General features: G+C 33.8%; 1 long non-coding RNA gene across 1 annotated transcript; it reads right to left on the reverse strand.

The window, feature by feature from the left end:
* Positions 1-13,364: 13,364 nt before the first annotated feature.
* On the reverse strand, positions 13,365-20,100 carry LOC128996875 (uncharacterized). The gene is made up of 3 exons (XR_008491069.1): positions 19,603-20,100; positions 17,540-17,682; positions 13,365-13,844 (listed from the first exon to the last, which is right to left on the reverse strand). It is a non-coding gene; the product is annotated as an uncharacterized LOC128996875 (long non-coding RNA).
* Positions 20,101-22,432: the final 2,332 nt, after the last annotated feature.

Raw genomic sequence — 22,432 nt, forward strand, 5'->3', positions numbered from 1 at the left:
CTGTGTTGGAGACAGAAATAACAGATCATTTAAAAACCTATCTGGAATTGCAAAGCACCAGGTCGAAAAATATAGAAATAAAAAATTGTACTTCAAAGACAATCAATTGGCAAAGCATTGGCGTGGAACTAAATTCATCCAATTGGAACAATAGGAATTAAATTCGGTAGACGTGGACGAAGTTTCAGAAATGTTTAATAAGATTTTAGGGCAAATTTTAGATAAATATACAATTATTGAAAATAAATCAGCCAAAGCCTCTAAACTAAAACCATGGATAACTAAAAATGGGCTCCTAAAGTCAATACCGGTACGCTATCGAGATAAGTTAAGTAAGCAGCTCCGACATCATCCTTTCAGCACGCATTGCGGACAAGGTTTACTAGATACCGGAACATATTAATATAATTGATAAAGAAAGCTAAATACAGGTTATATAACACTAAAATTGATTAAGCTAACGGTGACTCAAGAAAGTTCTGGAACATTGTGAATGAGGTCGCGGGCCGCCCAAGTAGAAAGGAAAATGTCCCAGTTGAGGGTTTCTGCGCGCACGGTGACTCTGCTACAGCTGTTTTCTGTGACCTGACACAATAAAAATTGTCAGCAAAAATTTCAATAACTACTTTGCCTCAGTTGGCGCGCAACTTGCGAGTACAATTAAGACGGACGGGCCAGCCGAGGTCGTGACGCCATTTACGCCACAGATAAGGTTTTCTCCCTGAGACACGTCAGCGAGAACTCTGCGATGTTGTGAGAACTATAAAGAGGCAATTAAGCTGCCGGATGGGATGCATTCCATCGAAGCTTATTAAATATAATATTGAAACTTTGAATAAACCACTTTTACATATACTTTCTTTATACTTTTCTTTGAAATGGCGACCATACAACGAAGGTATTTTAAGCCAAGTATGAATGGAGATCGGAGATGAGTGTATGATGAGTGGCGCGATCTTGTAGTCTTGTTAGTGACTAAGGTCGACATATTCCTTAGACACAGCTGTTAATTAATAGCCTAAACAGCTAATGGCGACTAAGGGACCTACAGATTTATAGTGGAATCCGAACCACTTTTTTCCTTGGTATATACGAATTGGTCTAATTATCAGGATAGTACTGCGGATAGTGCGTAGTTGCCACCCGTCCCAGTCTATAGGTATATAGTAATACAGTAATAGGTACACTATAATACAGTATAATAATGGTGTTTTTGGCCTCTGGGGTAATCAAAATGAAAAAGTAGATCGGTCCCGGGCCTAGGTCTTACCATGAGACCTAAGGTAATAGCTACTTCCCTATAGGGAAATTCGCTAATATATACAAAATTCCTTATCCTGCATGCCATAAGCTATTTACATTTGGTTAACATTTTACATTTTGTTTGGAAATTCACTCATTATGCTCATGTAAAAATCTTTATCTCTTATTCTTATTACCTCCATAAACTCCCGTTCACATTCACGTATTCCAAATGTGTTGGTTCGCGGACTCATTCGTTGTAGGTTTTCACGACACGTTTGTACAAATTTCATCAAGATCGGATTATTTTTGCCATGAGACCATGAGAGATTTTTCGCATATGGTAATAGCGTATTACCTATATGGAACAGTCACCAAAATGTGTTTTACAATATCTTTTAAAGAAACCACATTGAGAACTCAGAGCAGCCATTTTTGGCAAAGGGTATGGTATGGTAAAATGGAAAACTCTATTAAATTCATTTACATAGCTAATGTGTTTATCAAAATATATCCATTGATATTTAGTGGTATTTCTCATGGCTAAGTAGTTTATTTAATAATAATTAGTGAATCCGTTTGCTCAGAACAGTCTTCAATTTATCAAAGCTTGCCTCCTTGTATTACAAATCAAAATAAAATCAAATCAAATATCATTTAATCCATAAAAATTAAATGGTTACAGAAATTACAATAATTTTTAAAAATAATGGAAGATCCCCACATAGGCAAAGCCTGTGCGTTAGGAACGAGTACATCAGTCCATCCATATTCTATAGTCGAAACATTGTTACATAGACAAGTTGCATTTACAAAAGGAGGAGAAAAATAATTTTACCAGGAAGCCACAGCGGATAACGTTAACACTATGAAAAATAACTAGCAAATTTAAATAAAAATAAAAATAAAATTAAGAAAGTGCAAGGAAGTATAGAGCTGGCAAAATCGGAAATAGGGAACATATGCTACAAGCTAAAATAGTACGATTTTATTAATGCTACAAGTTTCACAACTCCATTAACGCTCTATTATAAATACTCGAATAAATTATAGATTTGATTATTTGATTGGTTTAACCCATAATAAGCCTAACAAATATGCATGAAACATTAAGTTTCATTCAAAAGTGTTTTAGAAATATAAGAGATTACGTTAGATTAGAACGTTAACCAGAAACGTTTACCAATTCTTGGACATGAAAGTACATACCTACAGTAGTTGTACAAATCCATCCCTGATGTTAGGCCCCATTTGATATGGATCCATATATTATGTTCATTGCAGCAAGTGTTGCAAAAGTTGTAATACCGGTTAAGCGCATTTTGCTGCATAGTACAGTATTACATTTTGTGTAACAACATTTTTTTTTCTTTCTACCACCTAGACTACTGCATAGTTTTACCATGTTTGACAGAAAATGACCCGCCAGTCATTTATATATATGTCAACGATAAAATTATTTAAATTTATAAATACGTATGTTAAGACTATATTGACTATAATATTGTGGTATAATTACCTTGTCTGTTTTTTTTTTTCTAAAAATAAGATTCCCACGCATTAAGATGTTGAGGTTTTATAATTTGTTTTAAAAGTTTAAGGTTTCCCAGATTGAAAATATGTCTTGTTAATACTGTGGCTAGCAAGGGTTGACTTAACTTTACTGACATATTACTACCACTGAGTTCATGAAAACTAGAGTTCTATCATAGTTGTGTGAAATGTGAATTTAATTCTAACTTTAAATTAATAAAACAATCAAAAACTAATTTTAATCATATAAAAAATCAATTATAACAGTGCTAATCTAATGGTAATTAAATAATCTATATTCAAATACCAGTATCCTCTCCAACTACCAGAAAAACAATTCAACTACTTGAGGCCTAAACAGATTAACAGAATCATATTATATACTGTAGTATCAAAAATACAAGTATTGCGACCATTGCAACTGTCGGCTACTCTTTCACCACTTGAAAACACCCATAATCATCGAGCGCAGATAGCTCAGGAGGAAAGGTAAGAGGCTCATAAGGCGAAGATTATTAACCAGGTTCGAGACCCGTCTGGGCCAAAAACTTTTTTCTCGTTTTTTTCTTCAAAATTTGTGTTTATTAACTATTTAATCAATTTACTAAACTTATAATTAAGCTTTTCATACTAAATCTATATTATTTTGTGTTTTTTTATGTTCAGGCCCAGACCACACTTTATCCCAGGGACATCCCATAGTTTTTTTTTTTTTTTTTTTTGTCCTAAGGACGCTAGGCACGAGCCTGGGATTGTTTTTCACATTACTTCAGGCTAGACCTAGGGGTTGCGGCATTATCACTTAGATAAAATCCATTGGTGACTTGGCGGGGATCGAACCCGGGACCTCAGGGACTGAAGTCCCGCGCTCTAACCACTACGCCAGCTCGCTCCCCATAGTAGTCCCATATGTCCTGAGAATGTCCTGAGGACTACCCTGGGAGGACCTCGGATGTCCCACGGATATGCTGTGAGCTTATCCGTAGGACATCCCCGGGCGGGGACATTACGCATTCCTGTGGATATCTTGGGATATCCCAGGTTGACCATAGGACCACTATGGGATATCTTGCATATCCTGTCGCAATATCCGTGGGAAGTCCTGAGGAGAAAGTGTGCTGTCTGGGTACATGCTCATATCCTGCGTACAGTCGGGAAACGGTCCTTACTAGACCTAGACAATTTGAATAGTACAGTACTGAATATACATAATATACTGAGAGTGAATAGTACAGAAAAGTACCAGTACGCCGTTGGGAGGCTCACGCTCACATAGTTGGGTGAGCTTTTATGATATCAATGGTATTTCCGTTCGGGCATTGTATAGTGCTGGAGAGATAGACAGCAATTGAGATAAGGCTTGTTTGAGTTGTTTCGGCTTCTCTAATGTATAAAATGTAAAAATAATCAAAAATATATAATTCTGAGCAATGTACAGACTAAACTCTAATTTTATTTATGAAGATTTATTGTTTGTTTGTTTAGGCCTACTCTATTACCTTTGACTCACGATATTTAACAGTGCTTTGAAATAATAATTATTAGAAAAATCTTTATTGTTTCAATATTACATAGAACTGTACAATTCAGAAATATTACAGTACACGAAACAATAACCACCAAGGTTAATCAACCTGATTTGGTGGATTTGCACAATCTACTTTGATACAATAAACTCAAAGAGTAATGGTGGGCGGCACACGGTCAAATATTATTCTATTTATTTATAAACACACAAAAAAAAACATGAAAACTTCTGCACATTATCTGATTTTTTAAACATAAACACTATTGTAAACATTTCCAAGATTTATAAATATTTCTATCTACATATTATTAAAACTATTTATTCTATTAGGTCCTACACAACAGAGTAAAAGAAATAATCAATATTTTCTATTTCTAAAAGATAATTCCATAAATCACCAATAAGCTTGTTTTTGTTTTCACATTTTTTAAGTCTTGTAGGCAAACTATTAAAAAATTTCGGGGCTAAGTACAAGTAAAACTTTTTAAAATGAGTTAAATTTGGTCTGGGGATTGCTATGTCATAACGGTTTCGTAAATTCACAGATCTATAAGTTTCCTGAATAAGCGCTTCTTGTAAAAATATTTTAGCATTTTTTGGACCCGGCCTTATTTTTTTGTGTTTTCCACAAATGTTTCCCGAATTATTAAAGCTGTTACGTTACCATTAAACATTTCTTGCGCGTATTTATTTGATCTGACTTTAGGTAGGTTTACTAAAGATTACCTTGATGACAGATTGTTACCACTGTGACAACATGATGTGTATATTCTTCATGGTTTTTTTTAAGTTGCTTAATATATCTGGCAAAAATGATTCATCTCCCGAAGTATGATTGTGTACCTGGATTTACTTACTGTGAGACCAGGCATCTCCTCTACTCATCTAATATGTATAATATTTCCTATTAATTGTCTCCTCCTCCTGTTTTCAATATTTCTCCTTTAAACTCCAAAAATTTTCTGTCCTTCCAGCAAAACTGATTGACTGTTTAGATTCGTCTATAACCGCAATCAAGAATCAAGAACTTTTATTTCCACAAAATGGCATTTTGAAAATGCAGTTATATTACTGGAAAACGTCAGTACAACTACAGCTAAAATAAAACTAAAATAAGAGAATGGTACAAGGTTTCTTACCAATATCCTATCCTAATGAACAATGTTTGCTTGTATGTATGTATGCATGTATGCTTGCACCAAGATCTCAAAAACGGCTCCGACGATTTTCTTCAAATGTTGTAAATAGTTTATTACTGGCCTAAAAACGAGTTTACTGCAGTTAGAACTGCCAACAAAAATCTAACTACGTAGAAAAATGAAACTGAAAGTCACATTTTTTTAACATTAGTCTTATGGGTTGCTTAGTAACCATCTTGGCTGAATTAAATAACAAGGAAAAAGTAAACAAAAGACTTGTAAGTAGTCTATCCACAGTACTAGCAATTACAAAATACAGTAAAAAAGGAAAAACATCAGTTGTTACTATTAAGCAAAGATTATACGGTACATTGTAGTCAAGGGTAGCAGTGTGGAGTGTGAGATCTGTTTATGACGATTAGATTGCGGAATCTGCAATCATTAAATGCTATGGAAAGGGAGGGAAACAGGTCAGCGACTAGGAAGTGGTGAAGGAAATAGTAAAGGCGAGCAGTCCGGAGTGTGGGAACTGTTTATGACGATTAGATTAAGGTATCTTCAATCCTCAAATGCTATGGTAAGGGAGGGAAACAGGTCCGCGACGTAGGAAGTGGTGAAGGAAGTAGTCTAGGTGAGCAGTCCGGAGTGTGGGAACCGTTTATGACGATTATATTAAGGTATCTGCAATCCTAAAATGCTATGTAGAAAAGGTGAGCAGCGTGGAGTGTGGGAACTGGAAACAGTTTGTAGCAGTTAGAATAATGTATTTGCAATACTGAAATGCTATAGTCTATAGAATAATATGGAATAGTAATATATAAATTTTATAAATATTACTCATGAGCTACTTTACAAAAGAAGATTCTCCACACTTCCAGTTTGTTTAGAAGAATCCTTATAAATAAATCAGCTGATTGAATTACTTAAAATGTGAAGAATATTTGTTGGAGACCGCTCGGGGAAAATCATTAGTTTACTCTAAAAGCAGTCTTAGTATTGCAGATATGAATCCATTCCCAGACACTCTGCACTGCTAGCCACTAATTCTTTCACCATTTCCTGTGTCGTGGACATGTTTCCATGGACGTGTTGCAGAAAGTCAACAGTCCCGGAAGGTCAAATAATTTATACCTGTGCCACTAGGTCAAAAACTACAATGTTTGCAGTGTCTGTAGATCAAAAATCCCAGTAAGTCAAATAGTACAGTCCGAGCTAAAAACGTGGTATATGTTAAAGCAATTGACTTATTGGGAATTTGACCTAATGCAACAGCAGTTTTAATATAACGAAATAAGATAAAATATAAGTTCAGTTTCGCTGAGTCAACAGTGCCGGAAGGTCAAAAGTATAATCTGTTAAAAACAACGATAGTCCTCTCGACGCATGACTTCAATAATTTCGCGTTTTGGTGTACTTAAAGTTGTGCTAAAATTTTGAAAATTGGCACAGAGCTTCTTGGTTAGTCCTACTCGATGACTATTTTGTTGAAACTTTAAACTATTTACCGATCTAATTAATACAAATTGATATGTATGGTGAAATAGTTTTGAAATCGTGATTTCTAACATGAAAAAGTTAGCATGCGAGATTTTTTGTTTGTTTTTGGGTTAGAGAGGATTTGTCTGTGGCAAATTTGTAGCCAAAAGTGTGTTGCGTAAAATATATTTTTTTGATTTTTTTACAATTAGTGGTTCAATAGATAACTTGGGTTGAAGAGGACGGCAAATTTAGCATTTCGCAACGCATGGAAAGAACTACATCGGACGATGCGACTGCTGATTGGACTTTTAATTTACAGTTCTAAGAACAAGAAAAAGATGAATATACAGATCACCAGTACATTCATATTATTTATAAAACATCTTTCTGTATTACCAGCTTACATTTTTCACTTAAAAGAATACATCATAAACAGGGTGTTATAAAAATAAGCGAGGAGATACTTTACCTAGTAATTCCTTGGGTCAAAATAAACAGAAAATCAAGGATAACATTTTTTCCAAAATCGTTTCGTTAACCAGATATCCACCATTTTGTATTTTTTACATACAAATATTTATCTTTGCACTTTTCCAACCGATGTTTATGAAACTTGGTATGTATGTTAAAATAGAAGAGACCCATGTTATAAAAAAAGATTCATCTCGATTCACCCTAAAATTTCAAAATTTAACACTTAACTACAATATAATATACTTTACTACACCACAATATCTACGTATCACCATAAATCTTTAACAAAATAAAACGTTAACATTTTTAAAATCCAAAGTAAATCAATATAATCTTTCTTTTTTGAAAAATATATTTAAAAAAAGGCGATGGTAAAATAACGACAGGCGAGTTTCGATCTGGGTGTTTCAGGTTTGAATCTAGGAGGATTTAACATTAATTAGGTAACATTAATGTTTAATCCTCCTAGGTTTGAACTGATTGAGAGGAATACATGAAACCGAATGGGGGAGGTAGCAACAAGTGCACTAGTATTTACTAGTGTCCAATTACAATTTCATGGATTTAACCAAAACCTTTTCTATTTCACTTATTTTCAGCTGTTAAATTTCAAACGATACGTTTTAGCAACATCATTAACGTTATTATCATCATCATCGTTTGAGTTTGGGTTTGCGGCAATGTATTTTTATGAATAAAACCTTTAATTTGATACCAAACTTGACCTCTGCTGCTATTAATTGACTGTATGCACTATTAATTAACAGCTGTGTCAAAGGATTATGTCGGCCTTAGTCACAAACAGGACAACAAGATCGCTCCACTCATCCCACACTCATCTCCATTCATACTTGGCTTAAAATGCATACATTTGTATGGTCGCCATTTCAAAGCAACATGGCTACATTATCAATGACAAACGTGGAAAACCTTATACGAGTGTGAGTAAGTCCGAAAACAGAGTAAGTCCGAAAACAACTCTAAAAAACAATAAGCAATAAATTGCAAGAACCGTTGCTTATATCATTGGGTATACAACTGACGTGTATACTCAATGCTTATATCGAACGAATGTACATCGTGAGAATTTCCATTAGTTGTTCCATTTAGTTGTGTGTCCATTAGTATAATAGTTTAGTTGACTCTTTTAAAGTCAGCGGAAATTGTGATAATTTAATCCATTTTACCAAACAATAAAAATTAATGGACAAAGTACTGTATTTCATGAGCAATCATTGAAAGGGCCGATTGAAGTCCTCATCAACCAAAAGAATGCCTACTAAAGCAAATAAAATTGAGACGAACATGTAATGCACGAAATCAGGTGGTTCTTAAGTATGTGAAAAAATGTATCGCTATTCAAAAACAGACGGAAAACTTTTAAACATATTCGTGATAATGGGTGTAACATGGCTACATCATCAATGACAAACGTGGACAACCTTAATACGAGTGTGAGTAAGTCCGAAAACAACTCTAAAAAACAATAAGCAATAAATTGCAAGAACCGTTGCATATATCATTGGGTATACACTATCTACTGACGTGTATACTCAATGCTTATATGTATCGAACTGTTATATGTACATCGTGAGTATTTCCATTAGTTGTTCCATTTAGTTGTGTGTCCATTAGTATAATATTTAAGTTGACTATTTTAAAGTCAGCGGAAATTGTAACTGTTGAAATAATGTTTGTGTAGTACTTTGCAATCCTACCAATGCTTATAGAATCATACGGTTACAATTTTCTGGTTAGAATATGTCGCATAGAGTGGTGACTACTGTATCTAGTTTTTTGAAATTCAGCCGCCATTTTCCAAAATGGCGGCCAAATTTGAAATTTCTTATGGAACACCCTATATTTTATCATGTTTTCGGATAGAATAGGCAATTTAAAACTTTTTTACCCTTGACATTTTTTCGATAAACCCACTCGTTTAGGAGTTACAGCCTATGGAAAAATGACTTCCGGTATACATTTTACATCATGTAGCTCATAAACAAGTAAGTTTATAGCAAAAATGCGAATAGTAAAAAAGTCTAACAATTGCATCCACATTCCAAAAAGACCATAAAATTCATTAAAAATATGAATCATATTATTTAAAAAATGGCGGCAAACTTGAAAAGTGGAAAACGTTTTATTTTATAGTCTTTAAGGAATGTAGATGCAATTCTAACACTAATTTACTTTTTGCAATTTTGCTCTAAACTTACTCGTTTAGGAGCTACATGATGTAAAATGTCAAATCAAATCAAATCATTTATTGTCCATAAACATATATATACAATGCATAGACAAAAGTCACCAATGTCAAAACAAAAGAAAAAAGAATACAATTTCAATGTATATAAAACAATATTACCTCTTAGTGTACAAACCTGGGCTCAACTTAGATCACTCAAAATGTAGTTTTCCAAATTGTTATGCCGAATCGGTTAGATCTGAAATTTTTGATGAATACGGTCTTTTTTTAACTAGCCAATTCTTCAGAGCAATTTTGAATTTAGTGCCTTCTAATTCCTTTATATTGTTTGGTAGGAGGTTGAAATAAATTGACCCCATCACAAAAGGACTTCGGCCAGTTTTGTTGAAATTCCTCCTCACACGGTGAAAATCATCCTTCCGTCTCGTGTCGTACCTGTGGATTTGACTATTTTTATTTGTGTGCTTTACATCATTTTTCACAAGCATAATTAATTGATAAATGTATAGTCCATACAAAGTGAGGAGATTTAAATTAACAAAAATATCTTTACAAGACCTTTTGTACCATACTTTGGCTATCAGTCTGATTGCTCTTTTCTGGAGAACAAAAATTGTATGTAAATTACAGTCGGGAGAACATCCCCAGAAAATAAGGCCATAAGACAAGAAAGGAAATATGACACCAAAATAAATTCTTCTTAACGTATCTGTATCTAAATAAAAAGATATTCTTCTGAGGAGGCTGATTCCACTTAAAAGTCTAGATCTTACATGAGATATATGATTCTTAAAAGTTAAGGTCTGATCTATATATAGTCCCAAAAACTTACAGCACTCTTTACTTTCAAAGATCACATCATCCTTAACTAAATCTATCAGAGGAATGCCCGTACTACTCAATCCGAAAACTACAATTTCTGTCTTATCTAGGTTGACTTTGAAATTAATATTTTCAAAATATGAGCTGGCTTTATGTACAAATTCGGCCATGCCCTGCTTGAGTTCATCAAAAGACTGAGCCCAGCATACACCTGACGTGTCGTCAGCATACATACTAATTTCAACCTTATTGATAGCAGGAAAATTACTAACATAGATATTATACAGATAAGGGCCCAAAATGGACCCTTGTGGGACTCCTGAAACAACATTTTTTTTTTTTTTTTTTTTTGTACACCGCAAGTCTTTTTTCCATTGGCTGTTTTTAATTAATCTGCCATCCTCGTACCGAAGAATTAAATGTATCAATGGTCAGCATTACACATAGTATAAATAAGCCAACCATAAGTATGTATTTGAATTTTCTTCCAAATGCTGAATTTGTGTCACAAATGCTGAATGTTACAGCTGTTATGTTAAGCAAATTATATTGTACTAAAAGCTAGCTAGAAGCATTGACTTATTGGAGAAGGTTAGCATCGGCTGCTAGACGTTTTAAAAACTAAAACTTAATTTATAAAAAACTGGGACACTAATTTTAAATTATGGCTTTGAAATTCCCTAGTTCTCAAAATTGTCTTTCTTTCAACACAAAACTAATGAAAATCCATCGTCTGGTTGATTCAGAATCGTGAAAAAATCCCATTTACGTTTTAATAGTATATATGATAGTTTGGACAGGTTTCAACCCTTCCGAGGCGTAATACATTTACACAGTTTATATGTAGACTACATTATAACTCATAAAATAGTTCTACAATTCAATGGATCTCCTTTTACAAACGTATATAATAACCAGAAATTTTCAGATCGTCCTTGCGGGTATTTTATGCCACAAATTTTGACGAAAGGCTATACCTATTTACAGTGTTGACCAAACAGTTGGCAAGAAGCATTAATAGATAAGCTATGTACCAAATATGATAATTTTAGCTCTATTCTAATTATGACAAAACACGAAGTAACTAAAAGCGAGTTTTGTTGGTGTAGTAAGCGTTGCAAGAGGTCTACTTTACACTGAATCGACGTTCACTTTTATTGCTTTTGATCTTCCGGCACTGTTGACTCAGCGAAACTGAACTTGTATTTTACCGTATTTCGTTATATTAAAACTGCTGTTGCATTAGGTCAAATTCCCAATAAGTCAATTGCTTTAACATAGACCTCGTTTTTAGCTCGGACTGTATTATTTGACTTACTGGGACTTTTGATCTACAGACACTGCAAACATTGTAGTTTTTGACCTAGCGGCACAGGTATAAATTATTTGATCTTCCGGGACTGTTGACTTCCAGCAACATTCCCCTAGCTGTTGTACGTTGTACCCGTGCTTTGCAACGGGAAGAGGATACAGAACAGAAACATTTTAATCTTTACATCTGTTGCATATAATAGTTACACATCCCCCAACGCTTTTAGAAACAAAATTCAACGTTTAGAAACATTTAAGTTATGACTTTTAAATCTGGTAAGTAGTGGATACCACCATTTTGGTTTTGATTAATTTTAAATCTTGTGTTGGCTGATATGCGGAAAACTGACCAAATCCTCAAATAAAACTTTGACATACATTATTTACCTTCATCTCCCTATAGTTACATATATCTTTTAATTTATTATTGACATTTTCAATTTCAACTTTGAAGTTGCAAAAAAACTAATTATTAGATTTAAATGACAATTTTTTTAAATTTAACTCTTCTTTATATTAAATCACAAATCCTTCCATCTTCAGTTTCTTCTCTCACAATAGATCATTAGCAAAACCAAAGCAAAACTAAGTAAGCTGTTATAAACTTTAGAAATATTGCTGTGCCTTATCAATACAGTCTTTTGAAATATTAAAGAAACTATATATATAGGTACTATAAAAAATGTTAAACAAATAATTTAGTGTTAAAGACAGCAGACAAATTAATATGATTATCAAAGCATCAAGGACTAAAAAATGTAATAGCAAATACGGTATATGTTTCATTGCATCTGTGATTCTACTCTAAAAATATAAAAAACCAACTTAATATACAAACCAGTTCCATCATCCATTGCCTTTACATTTTCACACTTACCATTAAGTAAACATAGTAACAGATATTTCATAGATTTTTAGAAAAAAAAGAATACTGTGTACTGCAGTTTTATGATACCGGTATTTTCCTTGGTTTAATTTAATCAGTGTTGTTGCAAAACACTAATAATAAATGTATCAAATAAAGTAAATATGAGCTGAAAGCTATGCTAAGATAAAATAAGAGTATGTTGTATTATTAAATTCAAATTGTAAATATTTCATTTCAACCAAGTCAGCAAATATTTGTAGCAAACTGTTTTATTAGCAAACTTATTGACTGTTTACAATTAACCTATGCTCTTCTTCTCACTTTTGATTTCTGACAACAGCTGGAGTTTCATAACAATTTTTGTTTCCCATGTTAATCTTATGGACAAATAAGAAACTTTAAAGGGCTCCAGGGCCTCACTCTCTCATTATTTCCCTAAAAAGAAAGTTTCCTGCACAACTTCACGCTACGCTCTTTCCAATGACACCAAAATCATGACAATCGGTTCAGTAGTTTCAAAGGGGTAATTGTCACAAAAGACCTGCTTGCGTATTAAATAAGTATATATAGATATAGATAGACTTTAAAAAATTAGGAACATCAATCTCCTTAAAACCAAATCACCACAAATCCTTCAACCACTCAAAAGTCACAATACAATAAATCATTAATAAAAACACAAACATCAGCTGTTATAAACTTTAGAATATTGTTATGCCTTATCAATAGTGTTTCATCAGAATATATAAAAAAACAACATTTAATTTCATATAATTTTATTCATTTCAGTACATCAATACAGAAATAGCGATCTATACTATATAAAGTTGGAAATGATTAATTTACCAAATATCGAAATATAAGAAGGTTTCAACTGACTTATACGATCCCCGCCCATAGATAGAACAGGCACCCTGCTAGTTAAATATCAAGATATCTCTTTTCACCCAAGACAAGGTCCATTAGTGGAAGTAATCATTTTAACAAACATAATAAACAGTTTTGTTTTTTACCAGACAGAAGTACAAACAGATATTAAAAATTTAAGAAAACATCTTTATAACATTTTCTTAATTAAATAATCTAAATGAGAAAAAAAATGTAAATAAAAGTATACTGGTATTCAAAATAAATATTAAACTAATCATTATAATGAATCTAAACTGATTTGTCTTCACTTCTTCAGCCTTCTCTCCCCCAACCTCCATGCCTCCATCGCCATCCACCCTGTCATCAGGCCTGGAATATAACAGAACAAAAATTAATACAATCTAACCTTGATATAACGAACCTCGATATAACGAATTCCTTGATATAACGATTTTTTTTAAATCCCCTATAGAACTCTCCATAAGACACAATGTATATTTTACCTCTACATAACGAACAAACCATAACAACGACAACGATTTTGATGAAATTTGGTACAAACGTGTAAACCTACGTTTATTTGAACGAGTTCGTGATCCAGCATGATCGGACCATGGGAACGGGGGTTTTTATGGGGTAAAAATAGGTTTTTCCCATTTTTTACCCAAAAAACATAAAATTTAGCAATTTCCTTCCAAACCATTTTGTAGAGCTTAAAAAAAACAAATAATTTAGTATATTGAAGCGTTATTATGCGCCTAATGGTTACGGAGAAAATTCCAAAAAATTGTAAATTTAAAATTCCCATGTTATTCTTATGGAGAATAAGTAAACTGTTGTAGTTTGCTTGTTTATGAACATATTTTTATCAAATTTGGAAAATGTTTTTATTTTTTACTAACTATTAACGTTTTACAAAAAAACAGTTTTACCCTCCCTGATGCAGCAAACCTAAGTACTTGTTAAACTAATTCTATTTAAATCGGGAATAAATGTTATATTTGTAAGTACTGTCCGCGAGAGTAAAGAAGTCCCTTGAGCCAGAGCGATACGCAGCTATGTTTGGAAGGTATCGCGCACTATTTGCAGGCGCTAAGCATCTGAGCGCCTCGTCTCGATCGTCTCCATGTCTGTCTGTAAACAACTGTTGTAAACATAATTACTCATATCTTTGTTTTGGTAAGTGGTTATCATCATGTGGTCACGTCATTTGATCCACTGCAGTCTCTTATGTTTGCGTATTGAGTTCTGTTTTGTTTTGGACGGTCCTTCCAGCTATGGATTTATGAAAATGTGGTGCTACTATACATATAGTGGAGAGGAGGGATTTAATTAGACGGGTGATCGAGTGTTGTGACAATAATGTAAAGACAAAAAGTTATTAGTGCCAATAGAAAAGGCAACAGAACGTGCCGAAAAAACTATTAAACGAATTAGAAAACCCGGCAAACAAACTCCGGATTAAAAATTCTGTACACCCGGGAAAAAAACTCAAGAAGGCTGACCACCATAAAGGACAAATAGATAGTTTTGATAGACGTGTAATCGTAGATGTAATACGCGATTTTTACACGAACAAAAAAAATGTACCTACATGTAATAGTATATAACAAGAGTAGAAAGTGTGTCATTACATATTTGAGACCATGCTTAAAGTGCGAGATTTATCGAGCACTTTGAATGGTCGAGAATATGTAGACTATAAACCCACTTTCACTCGTGTTTTAAACGTTACTTTTCGTAAAATTGAAACAGTTGTTAAAGCAATACGAAATATGTGTTTCTTTACGTCGGCAAAATATAAAAAAGATAAACACTATTTTTGCCTTAGTAAATAATGTAACGATGGATTTTCACAGGTGATTAAACATGGAACGAAAACAGGTCATTTCACAGTAGTGTAGCGAAAAATAACTATTACCTGTTTTGAGAGAAAGGATTAATTTTAAATGGATCAAATGGGCACTTCGGCGTATTTTAAAAGATATGGGGTGAAAGTGGAAGAAATGTGATTCCAAAAGAAAATGTTTGATTGAAAGGCCTGACATTATTAATTGGAGGTTAAAGTATTTGCGAGAGATGAGAAAGCTAATAAGGGAACAAAATAGGAACATTTTCTATCTGGACGAAACTTAGATGGACAATAGAAACAAAACGTTAATTTCACGTTCCAGAAATGTTGGCAAAGTGTAGACGTCGATGGTGTATTACCTGATATGAACACGGCAAACCGCGTGAAGAGTGAAGACTGCTCTAATTGTCGCGCGAAACGTTCAAGCGTAACGCCTTCAAACTACGAATAGGCCGGAGCTCAGGGGACTTCTTTACTCTCACGGACAGTAGACATTTCAGTGTAAATCAAATCAGTCAAATGGAAATTCGCTTAGTCTGCAGGTTTGCTGCGGTGGGGGTATTTTATTGTTGTTTTTAAATTGAAATATTTGTATATCAGCTTAGAATTAGGAAATTTAACGTCATCAAACAATGTTTATGTTGAGGGTAGGTTAAGTTAAGAGGAACTTGGTTGAAAATATACATATCATGACCATGAAACGCTCATAAAAAGTTATTCATTGAATAGAATGTGAAATCTACAGAAAGTGTCAAAAGTTATAATATAGATAGGTAGTAGCTACCTCTGGATTAGAAAACATCATAACTAATCTATGGGTACCTAGTAATATGAAATTAGGATTTAAAAATTTGTGAAAAGGCAAATGGTGTAAACAATATTTCTCTCAAAATTGCAAAAATATACAATTAATTATCTCCTTGAGAAAAAGTTTCAATTTTTAAGGTGTGTACCCTACTCTTAACACATGTTAATTGTTCAAAAATTTTAAAATGATTCAAGTAAATGTGAACTTTATAATTTCACTATTTTTTACACCAAAATCTTTCAATACAATTATTCACATTAGCGAAATTTTTAATAATTAATTAGGGTTAGATACAACAACAGATATACAATCTCACTTATTTCATAAAATCAATAATCAATGAACCATCAAATATAAGAATAAATAAACATGTCACATTTTATTTATATTCCTTACAGACAGTTAATGAATCTAATCAAAAGAATAGTCCCTGCTCGTATTGATTCATTGTACTTGTTAACTGCCGATGAAATAACCAATATTTATACAATCAATATTCAAAAGTAGGCCTAAAAAGCAGATATTCTCAAATGTCTTTGAATATTAGCTTTGTATTCTACAAGCAGAAAGACAACAATTAACGTGCGGGAGACTACCTGACTGAGGGTAGAACGAAACTTGTTCGCAAACGGGACTCCTTCCCAGGTACCTCACCCCACAGCCAAAAATTTGTTTGCAAACGGGACTGTTCGCAAATGGGACTGTTCGCAAATGGGACGACACCATTCCCACCACCCTCCAACACTCACTCGCTTGACAGGGTGGCAAAGAAACCCGTCAAATAATTTTGTTTGTCAAACGCCCTGAATGACCTTTTTTATTTCTTAAGATAACAAATTGGCCTGGTGGGCAACGTTTTATGTCAAATGATTCGGTCATCACTGAAACAGAAGAGTATTTTTGAAGGCTTTTCATGTTTGTAGGGTGCTATTTATTTGGACAGCATTTGAAGGAGGTTTTGCGAAACTTTAAGATAAGTGTATAGAGCTAAATAAAAGGAGATTATAACAAAATAAATCGAATTTATCACAAAAAATTGTGTTATTATATATTTTTCTAAGGTCTTATTGAACCACGCTTGTACTAAATACCTTATTGATGTATGAGAATTTTTTGTTTCAACTGCTTCTGTTGACAGGGGCTTTTCCATTTGTCTTAAAATGATTGTTGTTTCAGTTCTTACCAAATGTAAAAACTATGACATATTCAGAAAAATTATAATTATGGTGTCAACAAATATAGCCTACATTTCCTAAAAAACAAAAGCAAATTTTTGGGCACCTCTCGAGTTAAAATGCTGGTTAAATACTAGTAATTCAGGAGGGTTATGCGACATAGGCTTGGGGGCAATGGACACGGCCCTGGATTTATAAGTATTAAATTTAAGTAAATGGCAAAACTTACCATTAGTTAGTTCTCTTCAATCTTAGTCTTTACTTCGCCCCATCCTCGATCTCCTCTTCCTCTGACACCTCTCCCCTGTATTCTCCAATGTCGGAGGATATTAATTACAACGCCCCCATTTTACTTACTGGTAGGCTTCAGTTCTGTACAGAAATATTGCAAAAAATAGTGTTATACAAATAATTTTAGTCCAACAAATAATACAAGTGTGTACACTCCTTTCTATATTTGCGATATTCAAATAGGTACAGCTAATAGGAAAATGTTTGAGCAAATCTGGGTCAAGTTAGTACAAATATTAGAATTTGTAACAATAATTTGGTTTAGACAAAATAAATTGGTTTAACTTGTTCGCTACCACAATTATATGGAATTTACGTTCGCATAGACCACCGACGCATATTTGCGTCAGCTGATCACATTGAAATAGACTAACGACGCACACTTGCGTCTGTGTTCGATGTTATTAATCAGCGTATTTCTTAGCAACGGTCTATTTTAAAGCCCTGATTTTATCGTATCGGTCTAGAGGGATATCTGCCGCAAATGTGCGTCGCTTGGTCTGTGGATATGACGATTGGTTACGTCACACAACAGTTGGCAACATTGTTGTTTACATCGTGCATTCCGCGACATCTCAGAACAGATGTAAACGTTATAACCTTTGCAGTTTTGGCGAGTGGTGGAGTTTCTTTATTTGTTTGTGTAAAAGCTTGAAACAACCAAATTTACAACGACGCTTAAACGTGTGTCGCCTGGTCTATTGAAACGAAAATGTAGGTACAGTAGAACCTCTTTAATCCGAACTAATTGGGACCGGGGGTAGTTCGGACTATTGAATAGTTCGGATTACAGAACATATTGTTGTTTTTACATAACAATAGCTAGGGAAAAGTGAAAAATGCTTTATAAAGTAAAATACGATGTTTATTTAATACAGTAGTAAACATAGGGAATAAACAGTACTGTACATAACAATTGAAATAATTACGGTATATCAATAAATACAGTATCTAATAAAAAACTACTGTTCTGTGTATAGACTACAGCAATGAGGCGTTCGGATTAGTGGACGTTCGGATTACAGGGGTTCGGATTAAAGAGGTTCTACTGTAATCTTTTTATCTAGATTTCATTAAATAAACTGACCGACACATATATGCAGCGTTTTAAAAGTTGCTCCAAACGATAATTAAAAACAATATTTATTGCTTACTAATTCACTTAAGGTTAATATGAAGTCAATTCGTCCATTTAAACGATATTTCTCTTTTTGTCTGTTGGCAATGTTATTCCTATATCACTTGGTCTGTAAGCAACGTCATGATCATTCCTTTTGGTCTGTAGGAGTGACCGGACCAACGCATATGTGCGTCGCTCGGTAGCGAACGTGTTAAACATTAATTATTTGTTATTTCCCAATTTGCAAAAATGCAAGCTCTAGCCTAATTAAGACATTTCCAAACAACATGTTTCGAGATGTATCCAAATACATTTTAAGTAGGGGCCTAGTTTTAAATTTTTATAAAAAAACTATAAATTTGCATAAAGATTATAATTAATTATCCTTATGTTCCACCAAAAACTATTAATAATAGTTTATTTGTGTAGGTAACTAGTGGGCGAAGTGGCACTTTGCTACACATAAGAGAAATGTTTACGCACGAGCCGTAGGCGAGTGTGGAAAGTTTCTCGAGTGCAGCAAAGGCAGTTTGCACTTGTGTTATACATTATATTTTCCCTAAAGTTACCATAAAACATATAAATAATTAGTTGTTCAAACCCTGTTCAACACTAAATGCAAATGATTCAGTTTGGATCAGTTTCTAAGTTTATGGTTGTCGATAATATGGAACCCACCCAAATATGGACAGTAGGCCTAGGACATAAAAATGTTCTTTCCATTTATGATAACCCAACCTAACATAACCGCCGCAAAGCGCTGTATAGCCTATCTGTAGCCTCCGGATAATACTTACCAAAGTACCGATTTGAACATTGAATAACTTAGTTAACAAACATAGCCTAGAATGTATCACAAAGGGGAAAGAATGTTGACTCACCTCACTTAAGTTATGGTTAGACCAAGTAACATTATCACGGCAAAATGGAAATTGCCTCCAGGGTCCACAACTCTGGTCTCTCTTTCTCTCTCATCTGCAGTGATGTCGATGGCAATGTCGTCCAGAAAGGTTAGTCCTCTTAACTCATTGGTTCAAGACAATATTTAAAATAGAGACCAATTTGGGTTCAGGTCAAATTACAGCCTTTGCTCCAGGATCATCTATAAAATTAACATTGATGTCATCAGCAATGAATTATATAATCCAAGTCTAGTCTTACACCAAATACAAACAGCTCTAGAATATTTGACAGCACATAATTTTACGTCCTACACTCATTCCAATGAATATATTTCTTTAATACTTTCTTACTTATTACTTGGCGACCATACAAAGTAGGTACCGTATTTTAAGCCAAGTATGAATGGAAATGAGTGTAGGATCAGGATGAGTGGCGCGATCTTGTAGTCTTGTTAGTGAATAAGGCCGACATTCCTTAGACACAGCTGTTAATTAATAGCCCATACAGCTAATGGCAACTAAGGGACCTACGGTTTATTGTGGAATCCGAACCACATTATTGCCTTGGTATAAACGAATTGGTCTAATTATCAGGATAGTACTGCGGATAGTCGTAGTACTCACTCGTGCGGACGTTAATCCACACCAGGGAGTATCGCATCCACAGTGCATGCCTATAAATATCCACAATTCGTGACCTCCTACTAGCTGGATTACAGGACGACGCCACCCGTCCCAGTCATATTGATTATTTCATTCAATAAACTTAGGCCTATATCAATTTTGGGTAATGTTAGGGTAAAACTTAACCTAACTAACGGAATGAAATATTCAAAATATTAAATAGTCTTGTATTAATATCTTTCATTTGAATGAATGTAGGACATAAACTAAAGTGCAGCCAAATATTTTTACATAGCCTAAACAAATTCTTAAAGTTGACACTGGGTCAGTGTGAAAAAGAGACAATCCTAATAGCCTAGGGATAATGCCTATTCAAACATTTGCTACAATATTGCTTGATGGTCCAGTATTAGCCTACGAATAAGCTGTATCTTAGGTTCTTGTTAGTGACTTACCTAAGTTAGTGTCCTGGTAGGACTACTTAATGTTATTAAGTAATCATGTTGATTACGTTTTTTATCCTATAAAAATTAACTTATTTCACATTATTCCTTAAAAACTATTGTTTGTAACACTCGAGTCATCTATTTTCTTGTAAACAAGGAAAGAAATAAAAAAGATAAATATTTACAATATAAAAGTTTTTAGTCAGTAAATGGCCAGCTTGAAGATGTCCGTCGGACGGAATTCGGAATCAAATATTGCGACTCGTGAGTTGAGGAACTGAACGATGAATTAGAACAACTCCTTTTCAAGAGTAGCTCCGAAGAACGGGTGCTTGTCGATATACTGGGACTATTTCAGTGTCGACAAAATGAAACTATTTCATTGTCGACAAAATGGGATATCGACAATTTGTGGTGTCGATCATTTGCGACGTCGGTTATTTGGGATGTCGGTTAAGTGGGAATATTCCAGTGTCGACAAACTGGGAATAATTCAGTTTCGATCAATTTCTACGGTTGTCGATATTATGGAACCCACCCTTGGCTGTTACTCTTCCCCTTGTGTGTTCCGACTTTGAAACACTACGTCACTACCACTACCTACAACCATGGATAAAACATCCTCCTTGAGGAGTATCTTTTATCTATGCTACACCGATAGCATAATCAATTTGTTACCAAAACCTAGGGAAAAAGTAGTACCTATAATCAATTCAATGTGTTATCAATACCTTGCAAAATTAGCCAAAATAGGTCCTTAACGTTGTTGAAATACAGCCATAATGTATTATTTTATCAATATTTCAATTTTATAATGTCAAAGGCCTGAAATCCCTAGAAAATCTAAAAAATCCTCCAATTTCGCTGATTATCCCTAGTTATCCCTCAATCCCTTTTCAATCCCTCGAAGGCCCTAAATATCCCTAGAAAGGGATTTTTATCCCTCAAATGGAAACACTGGTTCACATGTACAGAAACCTTATACTGACGTCATAAATATCGAATGTATATATCGAATGTGTATATCGATTGTACCGGGTGGTTACGGATTTTTCTTCGGAATGTAAGTATCGGTTGCACCGAATAAGTAAAGGGGTTTTTTTTTGTAACACTTTATTTGACGAATTGAATACTCTCGGTAGTTTATCCATTATAAATCAAATAGTAGAAATACAATAATATTCGTTACAGGCTGGGAATAAAATAATTACTGATACTTTGGATTGAACATCCAAGATGTTTGCAATTGTTTTCGTATTTACCTGACTTATAAAATAAAAACTTGAGTTCACAGGACGTTGAATACTAAGAATTTATTTCATAGCATCCACAATAATACAATAACTGTAATTAAAGTAGACGAATTACAGGAATTATTATCGATTCTAGAAGAGAGTGAAATAATAATTGTAACTTTGACATGTTAACGTTATGTTAATGTTTGGGAATGATTTACTAACAGATATTGCCCATCAGTGTAAGGTGACAATTAAAGAAGCCCAAGAGGACTGTTTTAGATATATTATTTTATGGAATTTACAGTCACGTAAAATAGGCCCTACAGTTTAACCATTGACTAAGTACTGTGAGTACATTAATCAATGGTTTAGGTTTACAGAAAAAAGTAGAGCTTTTTTCTCATTTTCCCCTTTAGTACATCTTAATAAAACACCATAAGTTTTACCCAATTATATTATTCTGGCTCCATTTAATTCACAATAACGTTATACTTACTAAGC

Source organism: Macrosteles quadrilineatus, unplaced genomic scaffold (genome assembly GCF_028750875.1).
Source record: "Macrosteles quadrilineatus isolate MER2022 unplaced genomic scaffold, UCM_ALF_1.0 Scaffold_6__1_contigs__length_79288215, whole genome shotgun sequence".
Taxonomy (NCBI): domain Eukaryota; kingdom Metazoa; phylum Arthropoda; class Insecta; order Hemiptera; family Cicadellidae; genus Macrosteles; species Macrosteles quadrilineatus.